The sequence below is a fragment of the Protopterus annectens genome, chromosome 10.part0 (assembly GCF_019279795.1).
Source record: "Protopterus annectens isolate FY-2018-M chromosome 10.part0, PAN1.0, whole genome shotgun sequence".
NCBI classification, from domain to species: Eukaryota; Metazoa; Chordata; order Ceratodontiformes; family Protopteridae; genus Protopterus; species Protopterus annectens.
The window spans coordinates 547,359,138-547,371,653 of record NC_056744.1 but is presented as its reverse complement, the minus strand read 5'-3'; positions in this window follow the sequence as shown (position 1 = coordinate 547,371,653).

Sequence of the window (12,516 nt, the reverse complement as noted above, 5' to 3'; positions counted from 1 at the left end):
AAACCACAAACTGTTCAGAAGTGAGTAACATACTAATGACAGTATAGCAGTTCACAAACAGTGCATGTGCCTGATATTCATAAATGGTAGTACAACATACTTAGTTGTCCTCACCCCTCTCTCAGGGGTGGAAGGTTTCAAATATCCCACCTAATGTATTGCATATGCACAGCTGTTGCTGGTAAAGAAATGAGTAGCTATGGACCTTCTCCACACCCATCGTGTACATCCCAAGCTGGTTTCCCTACTGTCTTCCCCTCTTTGTGCACCCTTTATCACCACATTCCTATCTCCCCATTTACTTTTCTGTCAAAGAAATGAGCGCGGGGGTTAGCGGGAGTGAGCACTTGTAAACAGTAGTAAGCATGTTTGCACCAGTGTGCGTGTGTGTGCGCTTAGCTTAGCATTGCTAAGATATGATAAGCTACGCCAAGCTTAGCTTAGTATTGCTAACATAAAATAAGCTAAGCTAAGTGTCGTGCCAACCCGCGGAAACCTGCTTACAACTGCTTAAAAGTGCCTTAGTCACTCTGTATGACAAGGCCCTTGTACTGCTCAGCAGCAAAATAAAATGCCCTTATCAGTCTCAAACCCCACACATTGGGCTCACCAGTCTGCATGATGTACCACTAAGCCACAGCAGATATACAATAACTTGGTGCTGAAAGAAATATAACATGCATTACAAAGAGTGAATGTAAAGGGAAAATAGGAAAGTCATAGGAATACATTGCAATAACTACTGTTGTATGCCAGTTAATTCCTTAATTCCAAAAGAAAGTACATACACCCATGTATCCACTGTTAGCATTAGGAGGTGTGAATAAACTTACACACTGAGAAGAGTGTACTTGAAGAAGCAACAGTCAGGTTTCAGTACAACATGCATTTCACTGGCTACAACCCAGCTTCAGATATGAGACATATACCAACCTTCTGACTGACACAACAGTGTCCACAGCAAACAAGCATGGTCCCCACCTTGCAAAACTGAAAGGCCTATGCCTACCTAACCTATCATTTTATAGCAGTGTCCTGAAATCACGGTGAGAACTGCAATTACCACACAGCAGGCTGCAGGCAATTACTAAATGGTGGGCACCAATTGGTGCAGAGGCCATCACATGCACATGTGCAGATACCTACAAAAGCAGCCTGTACTTGTTGTCCACACATGCAATCATATCATTGTAGCAACTGGAGAGAGAGAGAGCGAGAGAGACAGACAGACAGACAGAGACAGACAGACAAACAAACAAACAGAGGCAGTTGCAGACACCAAACCAAAAAAAATAAATAAATAAATAACTAGAACACATCAATAGGTACAACAGACAGAGGTGAGAAATACAAAGGTAAGGTATGTAACAGAGATGTATTTGCTGGCATCCGAATGATGTGTCTGAAGGGTACTCTGCATACTGTGAACCCTCCATATGTGGTAGCAGTCCGTATCTATATGTATATGCAGATGTGCATACGGCAAAGGGCATACTGCAACTGTTAGTGAAGGCTGGACATATATATGTAGTTGAAGGTTGCTATGTGCACATATCTATGTAGGTTGTAGTGTGTGGCATTGAAAACAGCAAGCAGTGCAGGTATATGCCATGGGGTGGTTAAATGCTGTGGGACTGAATTACAGCCACTGAGGTCTGCTACAGCTATACGGCCTGAGGACAGTGAAATGCATTCTGCACAACACTGTGCAATATTATTACATAATTGTATGTCTCACAACTGTTTCATAACTGATATTCCCACCATGAAAGGTGGGCAGTATATGTGCCTATATGTGCATTTATATGTACAGCAATGGATGTTTACAAGTATGTGTGTGTGTGTATATATATATATATATATATATATATATATATATATATATATATATATATATATACATATATACATATATATAGAGATATATAGATATATACAGATAGATATGGATATATATAGATATGTATATATATATATATATATATATATATATATATATATATATATATATATATATATATATAGTGAGAGAGGGAGACACGGGGTCAGACATATTGCAACAGGTGCCTGGTGACCAAGGCATGGACTGAACACCAGTGTTGATACTGCAGTGCCATACCCCATTCCAAAACACTTTACCCACTAACTACCATATAGGTGGTTGCCTGCCTAACACTGAAGGTGTCAGAAGGGAACATGGGACACAGGTGGACAGTAGCCTCCCCTTTAATATTCACAGTGCCACACTAGTCTTGTAATCTGTCTACGTTGTACGTGTCATCACAAACGTTGTGTCATGTACTGAAATATAGGTCAGTGTTCCCCTCTACTCATCACAATGCCCCATGTGGTATGTACATCACATGAGAACTACAGCAAGTGGAAAGGCCACAGACATACCTCACAAAGAGTGATACTGCCCTCAAACACGTACCCTATGCAGACTGACTGACATAACCACAGCTACAGTGCGTTGCATACCGGCCACCCAGAGGTTACCTCTGCCGAACATACAGAGGTATGTCACACCCATAGCAGTCAGACAACCACCATGTCAACGCCTCACAATCCCACCGGGCTACACGGTCTAGGTCCCTAACCCCCACCACCTCACTAAACAGCACATGCTGGAGGGATCGGCTCCTATTGTCAAATATGCCATACTCTGGAGTAAATCACCCAGCATTAACAAACAAGGCTCCTCAGCAGCAGATGTCATACATACCCCTGATGATTGTCTGGGGGATAGGTAATATGCCCTGGGAATCACCTCTGTGTATCCGGTTGACAGGAGCAAGTGAAATCAAATTACATGTGTGTCAAAGGCCAGGGTAGCATATGGCTAGGCTGCTGTAGGCCCTAGGGCCAATAGCGTATTACCTACCTATGACACATGTACTCAGTGCAATACCTGCTATGTGAGGTGGAATGAGTGTGACAGTGAATGTGTGCAAGGTCTGTAACAGTGTGATAGCTTAGTGTGAGGTTGTTTCTGTCATGGTTGTTTGTGTCCTAGGTGTGAGGCCAGAGAAAGATGTATCAGTTATTGGGATGCAGACATAGTAGGATGGCATATGTTGTGACGTAGTTCCTTGTGTACGACTGTGGTGTCCCATCGTAGGCTGAAGCAATACATGTATGCTCAGTAAGTGGTACTGCTGGTGAATCCAGCTGACATTTGAACTGTTGTACTACCTGAAGCTGTAGGCCTAAACAGCACAGTATGGTGTATGTTCGCATTCCCTGGTAACACTGTCTTGTGTGTTTCCTGTAGTCTGCACAGATTACATACCTCGGGCATAGGTATCTGTAAGTAGGGCACACCGTACTGTAAGGTACACAGGAAATGCTCATCTGTGTCAGCATACATTTGTGTGTTGTATGAATGTCTGATGTGTGTGTAATGATGCCTGTACCATGTCCGCAATCACATGTGTGTTGCAGGGTTTGCGTGTGTACCTAGCAACATGTATACTCTGTTACAGCAGTATGCCAGCTATATTAACAACTGTGCACATATGTTAGGTAGGGGTATGGCATCAACGACTAGGGTGGGTTACTGGTTATACTGTAACTGTACTTCATATTCATTGCAATGGATGACATATTTCTTCATGCATTAGCTTGATATGTACCCTAGTGGCGAGGCTGTGCATTGGATCCCAAACAGTGTGCCGAGTACTGGTGTATACTGGTTTGTTATATGGAGTGTGGCAGGCACTGTCAGCCAGTTGTGGGCTGAGCACTGATATGTGGTATTGAATGTGTGTATCCTCTGACAGACGAACATATGCTATATATGGCAGTTAACTGATATCGGTACTGTATAATATTAAGTGTGCTACATGACTTGCTCACACATATCGTTTACTTGTCTTCCAGGCTTATGGCTCATCAAAGGAATCCCTCCTACACAGCCGCAGAGGAACAGGAAATCCACCACAGCCTGGTTCAGCACTATACCCTACTGTTTTCCAGGGCCAGCCAGCACCAGCATGAGCGTACTGCACTGTGGCAAGATCTTGTTCGTCGGGTAAATGACATAGGCATGCATAACCAGACATATGAGCAGGTATGCCATCACTGCAGTGATTTAATTAGACATATCCGGCGGCGTTCATCTGATATGCATAGACAACAGCTTGCCACAGGTGGTGGGGTGGCCATACATCCCCCCCTCACCAGAGTGGAGGAACTGCTCCTAAGTGTGGTGGCTCCTGGCCTACAGCAACAACAACATCACACATGTGTCATCATGGAGGCCGGAGCCACCCAACATGGTAAAATGGAGCGTGCAGGTTACATGCCCTAGCTGTAGACTACTGTTACCTGTATTGTTAGATTATGCATATGTGAGGTGTGTACTGTGTTTAGCAGTTGTGCTGCCTATTGTGTGCAATACTGATATTTTGAATAGTATCCATACACCTATGCCTGTTGTTCTACTGTAGTTTAGCACACTCACAGTAGCAATGCCACAGTTGTGGCCACTGACAAACTGTGTCATATTCTTGTAGGTCCCTCTGGTGTGACAGCAGGGCAGACGATACATGCTGGTGAGTGTGTTAACACTTTAAAATTGGTATTGAAATGTGGATGTCATAGGTGAGGTGTAGGCCATGTACACATAACACACCTACGCATAAGGCATGCTGTGCATGTTTGCTGTGAGACGTTGAACATCTCAGTAAAGTCTGTAGCTGCCTCAATCACATGCAATGCACAGAGCACCAGACACAAATGTGGCAACACTGTACTGCACATTGGATAGGCATAGTTGACACACATGTACACAACATAACACATTTGTCATACGCAGTACACGTCAACATGCTACACATAGTGTAACCGGACACCCGCTGCCAGGTCACACTTCAGTATCCCACATGTCATCCACACACCACACATAATATACCTGAGGGGTAGGGGCCTAGCATGGGGCTGTGCAACACTCTTCAACACATAACACAGTCATGTTAGGCAATGCTCCCTATTGGGCACATCACACACCCTTGTGCAATGTGGCTGTGTAATTGTGAACTTAGCAACGGCACTGCGGTTCAGGTACAGCATGCTAGGTGGTGGTCTAGCACAATTTAGTGGCCTTGAGTGACCACATGATGCATGATGATGATGGCTAATGGTACTACACCCCATACAGTTACAGTGACCACAGTACTACACATAGCTGTCATCGCTTTGTACCTCCATGTTGTGTGTGTGCACACATATGCACCTATACACATTATGCATAGCATGTTGTGTGTGTGCAAACATATGCAACTATACACAATATGCATAGCAGTCACATTCTGTACAAAGTGACACATATTTGTCCTGGAATGATATTGGGTATATAGGTTACATGACACACATTAGGTATATGTGATGTTGAATGTTGCAGTCATGTACCATGCAATGTCATGGCTGGCACTGGCATATCTGGAATATGACCCACACTCACCATAACCACTGTACAATGGTCATGTCCAGGATTGGTATTCCATCACGTATACATGCACCACTCATCCCATGTGTGTACATAGCATGCATGTGCTACACCTGTGTCCACAATTATCTGTTACAGACACAGACACTGCATTCAGACATAGAAATCCATGTGACACACAGATAACACATGCAGCCATGGTATGTATACCTGTGAGTGATGGTGCACAGGACATTGCAGAGCTTATAATACTTGCACAGAAATGTCGTGTCCTTGTACACATTGTGATCCAGGGTGTAGGCAATCACTGAACATGTACACACATGCACCACAGCCATGTACACTGTCATTAACTATGGCTGTCTACACTCACACTGCATGGACTTGATCAACACATATTCTGCATGCTGACATGTGTGACATGACTGTTTGCCTTGTGATACTGTCACCCACCTTCAACCACTATTGAGTATGTTTTGGATTGATGTTGTGTGTGTGTATCTGCTGTAGTGAGGAGTGTGCATGTGCTCCTGTGTGCATGTGTGCATGTGTTCATGTGTGCATGTGTTCCTGTGTGCATTTGTTCATGTGTGCATGTGTGCATGTGTTCATGCATGCATGTGTGCATGTGTTCATGTGTCCATGTGTTCATGTGTGCATGTGTGCATGTGTTCATGTGTGCATGTGTGCATGTGTTCATGTTTGCATGTGTGCATGTGTTCATGTGTGCATGTGTGCATGTGTGCATGTGTGCATGTGCATACCGTAAAGTGTGTTTCCTGTCTTCCTCTCACAGGTGCTGAGTTACGGGTTGGCGAAACCAGCAGCCGACCTGAAGCCACTGCCACAAATAGTGGTGATGATGACACATGTATTTTGGCACAGGGAGATTTGATAGGGTCTGTTGTTGGTCCGCCAGTCGACAGCACACAGCGTTCAACCCCATCTATGCACACATTCATACTGTCAATGCATCCCTCACCACCAATGGCCATAGGCGAGGGACAGCATACAGTTGGCATTGACCAGGAGAGTGTGGTACCCATGGAACTTGCATCCCCTGACAGCAGCCTTAGCCATAGACCCGGAATGGTACCACATAGGCGGATGTCCAGGGGTTCTCGGGGGAGCACCACTGGTCATATTGCCCCTGGCAGGCGTGCCCTCACAAGTCTTATGACGACCAGTATGTTCTGGGCTGTAATGCAGGCTCAGGCACGTATGGAACGGTACACCAGGCAGGGACTTAGGGTGCAGAGGGCACATTACACCGCTATCAATGTCAGCATCCGTGACTTTGCCGGTGCCATCCGGACTTACACCGAGGTCATTGATAGACGTTGGGGGGAGACAATAGATGCCCTCCACAACATATCTTCCTTGAGCCAGGACCATGCGGGATGGTTGCGACGTCGACACAGACGCATGCCAGCAACAGCAACAGCTGGCAGTGGTCGCGAATGGCCACAGTTCACAGCCACTCCCGTAGTGGCAGTACCAGCCCCAGCAATGCTGGGGCTGGCCTGTCCATTGACCATCCCAGTAGACCACGTGCACATGGCTCTGGCCAGTCCCAGCAGGCACATGGGTCCAGTCATCCTACCTCTGCCTCTGATGACAGTACCCAGTTAGGGTTGGTACCCGATACTGTCCGTACCACCCCTGCGAGGCACAGGTACTGTGTCCGTGGCTGGAGACAGTAATCTGTACAGCCTAGCAGGTACAGTCTGTGGCTGTCTCACAAACTACCGTATATGGCAGCCACATGGTGGAGCTGTGTGCATGCAGACACACACACACACATTAAGCAAACAACTAGGGCTCACACATACACACACATTACATCAACATTGGCCCATGCTGTACTGTTGTCCCTCACACACACACACACACACACACACACACACACACACACACACACACACACACACACACACACACACACACACACACACACACACACACACAGGCATGTCGATTGGATGGGTCAATGTCAGGCTCTGGAAAACAACAAAATGCCCTGTGCATATGATGATACCTGTGCCGCCTCCTGTCATCTGCATTACTGATGGAGGGACAGGCTAACATGGTGCTGATGCACAGGGTGACACTATAGCAGTGCAGCAATAATAGCAAGTTGTCAACAAGGAAGTGTAACTACATCCTTGTAGGTATATCTGAGCAGACATTATGCATCAAAGCTCTGATTATCACTGTAGCATTGTTTACACCACTGTTAGGTCTGAGTATGTATTATCCACCCATGTGCCACTTGGCTGAAGTGTAATGTGTTGCCAGCATGTGTTAGTGAGTGGACAGTATGTGTGTGATGTGTGCAGTAAAGATTAGCAAGTGTACATCTGTGAACGTGGTGGGTGCGCACTGTCAGGATGTACGTGCATAGTGGACACATGGGACGTGTGGCATACCCTGTCGTACACATTGTTAACATCTCATAGCATCTTTCAATGGCCAGTATGCATTCTACTACAGTTATGTACTAACATGGGTAGATGTGTGTATGACATGGGTTGACACTATGCTGTGGGTGATACCATTAATATCTGTCAATGATTTGCAGTCTGGTAGTATACACAACCTCAACAACATGACTATAAGCAATCATTGGATGATGTCCTGACAAATGACACACAGTAGTAGGGAACCCAGTATCAATTGGATCCTTCAGGTGCTACACTATAACACTAACCAGTGGTAATGACCACCACCCATTACTGTGACCACACCTGTTTGTCATATAACCCCCTTAGGTACAGGCAGACACACTAGGGATGTGTCCATCCAAATCTGGAAATGCATGGATTGGCCTACAATGCATTCCCTGGATGGGACGCATATCCTACACAAGGGTGTCATACAGACAGATACCTGTCGTTTGATACATGCTGTATAACAGTAAGCCGACTATGGCATAGTCATCCTCATGTACTATACATACTATCCCATCAGTACCACACCGGTGGTAGCCCTCAACATGTATGTTGGGTACCATTGTGTACATACAGACCCATGTTATGTCATGTGTCCCTTGATATCCACATATACATAGGTATTGTGGAGGCCCACGGTGTATCACATAAGACATTAGAGGCCTGAATGCATATCCACAAGGCAGTCGTACACCTATAAAGACTGTCCATTCTTGGCAGACTTTATTGTGTATGACCACGTCTGACATATACCCCAGGCATATACCCTCACTCACACTACTCTTAAGTAACTGTCATGGGTGTGTGTGCCACAGAACATGACAGTGGACGGCCTTGTCACATACATACATATGTGACCTACGATCTGAGAAGCAGCGGCACAACCTGTCAATAGAAACAAATGTATTCATGTAGTATGCAGGCTTCACACCTATGTACTGATTGAGGGGACATGTACACATATATATTTGCCACGCAGATACCTGATGTGTGCAATGCACTTACTGTTGTAATCATACTATGTCATACCATAGTAAAAGCAAAACCCACACTGCATTGACCAACACACAGTCAGCATTTGCAGGATTCAAACCCCTACCTAACTATGTTATGATATTAGAGAGAGACACATTAACACGGCACGCTATTTGCTTTACTGGCTGGTTTGTCTTCTCCGGCTGTATTTGTAGGATGCTGACATCATCAGTCTTTCCAAAGAGGAATGTACCTCTTTTAGTGAGTTTTCACAGTCTCCAAAAAGGGAACACCTCTCACAGGAAACTGCACACACACACACACACACACACACACACACACTCACTGTTTGCAGGATTCAAACCCCTACCTAACTATGTTATGATACTAGAGAGAGACGCATTAACATGGCACGCTATTTGCTTTACTGACTGTTTTCCCTTCTCCGGCTGTATTTGTAGGATGGTGACATCATCAGACTGGACATGGTGATGTGTGTACACTTTGTTTTATGCCATTCCAGGAATGGTCCATGTGGGTCAGCAGGTGTCAACAGCTTGCATAAGACCTCAGAATCCTTACCTTGTGTGATCTATCTGTGGACACATTGACATTCCATCATATGTCAACACATATTTATGCACAGCTTGTTGGTTTTGTGGATACTACATGTGTCTGGCATGTTGATAAAGGGCTATTCAAAGTCTATGTGACACATGTGTAGATGTGTTCATTGATGTATGTCCTGGGTGGCTGCCTTGCAAACAGTCTAGCATGTTTGGGAACCATGATCCGCACATGAACATACCACGGTTGGTAGGGTTGTGTGTATGTCAGCTTCCAATAGCTCTGTTTATGACTGCAACCATGATGGACTCCATGACCTTGCAGATCAGACTTCATAGGCGTACTGGACTTGACTTCCCATGGTGTGTTGTGCACCAACACTTGTGGTGAGTGCCATATGTAGCTGTGACACATTCAACGGTTCCAAATCCTGTGTAGGGGGTGAGGCTCAGCTGACTGTTCAGGTGCATGATCTGTTTGTTCTGTAGTTTGTGCATGACACATATTGGGAATCAATGTATTCCACTTGCTGCCATGCTTTTGGCAGTGAGGGTAGCTGCTCATCCATTCTACATGTGATATCTCCTGGTATGATGATGTGGACTATTGTCAGTGGGAGATGGGTATGTACATATGGGCCTGTCTGTGATGATGTCGGCATTGCCACTCAGGTACAGTTGGCCCTGACTCAGGACATATATGGGTGTGCATTGCTATTTATGACATAGCTGAAGGAGGTGTCATGATTCAGTCTGGACTCCTTCTCAGTTACTCTTTATAAAACACCAACGAACATGAGCCCTGATCCCTGTTATACTCTTTTACACACTTAACATCCTACTGATCCTTTGTGATCAGGCTACAGAGTATGTCATGATAATATCCTGGCATGTCCAGGGGTCGGTTTCGTGTGTACTCTTCAGTCCAGCTGGTGGATATTGTGATATTGACACAATGTCACATCTGCCTCATGTACACAGGCAACCCTCTCCTCCTCCTGACAAACTCAGATATATGTGTAAGATGCACCTATATAGACATACAGGGTGCTGAACTCTCTCGACCCATGACTGGCACAGTCTATTAGGTGGTGAAGGTAACCACACACACCACATATCAGTCTCACATATACTCTAGCAACAGCACTCAAACCACATTATCACACATAGACATACTCGGATGCTGTAAATGTACTCTACCTAAGCAGCAGAGACCTCCAAAGCAGACACACACACACCTGCTACCCCACTACAATACCCACATATCACATAGTTCACGATGTCAGTGTGCCGCACAGTCACTGCCCTTCGGGCTAAACAACACACCTAATACACTTGTAATAGGCGACACTTATTGTCAGACACACTGACATACCACTCACCAGCCCTTACAAGGGAATAGTCACTTTGGGCTGTCTGTTGGGTGCCAGGATCTGCCGCATAACACAGGCAGTCAGGTCACTCCAAAGCAAGAACAGGACTGGCACCATCATTTTCCATGCTGGTGTGTATAACCTCAGATGTTACTCCCTGGACCACATGACATGATACATGGAGGAACACTCTGATCATGGAGCCCAGGCCAGTATGACCCTGACCTTGTCTAGCATCTTACACCCACCAAGTATGATGTCACAGTATACGGACACACATATCACCTTTAACAGTTGCCTAACAAATTTGTTTAATTCATAGGGGATACAGTGTCTGTCAGCCCATGGTGACATATTCAACATGCCACGTAGCTTCACTATGGACAGCTTGCACCTGTCACCCTTGGTCTGTGGAATGCTGGCTAAGGCTCTTGCTACCACCATATTGCCTTTTTTAAGCAGGGCTCAGAAGACAAACACACCTCCATAGACATTACAGGTTAAATGAAACTAAGGGTAATGCTGCTCAACAACAGTCGTGTTAACCTCATATTGCCGCCACTGAGGACTCTCCTCCGTATGGAGGATAGCGATATCTGTGCACTGACAGACATCTGGTTCAGGCTTGCTTATGCACACCAGCACTACCAGGTTATGTTTCATACCATGCTATCTGACAACAAGACTTGGAACAGACAACACAACTAGGGGGAGTATCCATATACATCACAGATACACACACCTCTGGGTTAGTAGCAATGCACAAAGCATCACAGACCATACATATACAACTACCATTGTGCAATACTGCCTTTCAGTTTGTTGCCTGCTACAGAACACACTCCCAAACTCAGGGACCACTCTCGGCTTTCTTGGGAACTATGGAGAATATGAAGGTCTCCACAGACACCATTATATTGTGTGTCTTCATATACACAAATATTGACTGGGGATACTACTCAAGCCCCGACACCCTCACCCAACAGTCGCTACAATTTGTAGACTCATATGCTATGGCACAACCAGTCAGCACAGCCACAAGGGGGAATACATATTGGACCTGCTCATCACCAACATGGGGACTCTATGTTCCACACCAGCGATATACCCCTCATTGGTAAGGTCAGAACATACATGTATCTCACTGGACATACATATACCCTCCACACACCCATCCTGGGTAATCTTAGTGAACTTCTCATGAGCCAACGTCTCACGTCACCGAAGCAAGGTGGTATCCTTCAGAGACCCTGAGACAGTGGCAAATATAGCTCACACTGCTGCATCCTTTACATACACATTCTATGGACACATAGCGGACTGCATGGATTGTGCTATCCCAAATAACAACAGGACTCACTACCTGTGTGGTAGACCCCAGCCATTAATAAGCTGTACAATGTCAGGAGGAAGCTACTACATGATAGAGCACAATCCCAGACTGGGAAGGCATCTGTGATCTGTACTAGCAGACAGCTACGATCACTCATGAACTTTTCTAAGGGCCGCTTCTACCAGACAATTGCAACAGACACGTAGGACTATCACACGGCCTTCTTCAGTTATGTCAGGAACCTGGGTGGACACTCACTGATATGCTGTGAGTTACTGCATACTGACTAAACCTATCCTGAACCCACTGCCATTGCCAACATCCTGGCAAACAGGTTCAGTGCAGATGTCTCCCACCCATCCCCCCTAAG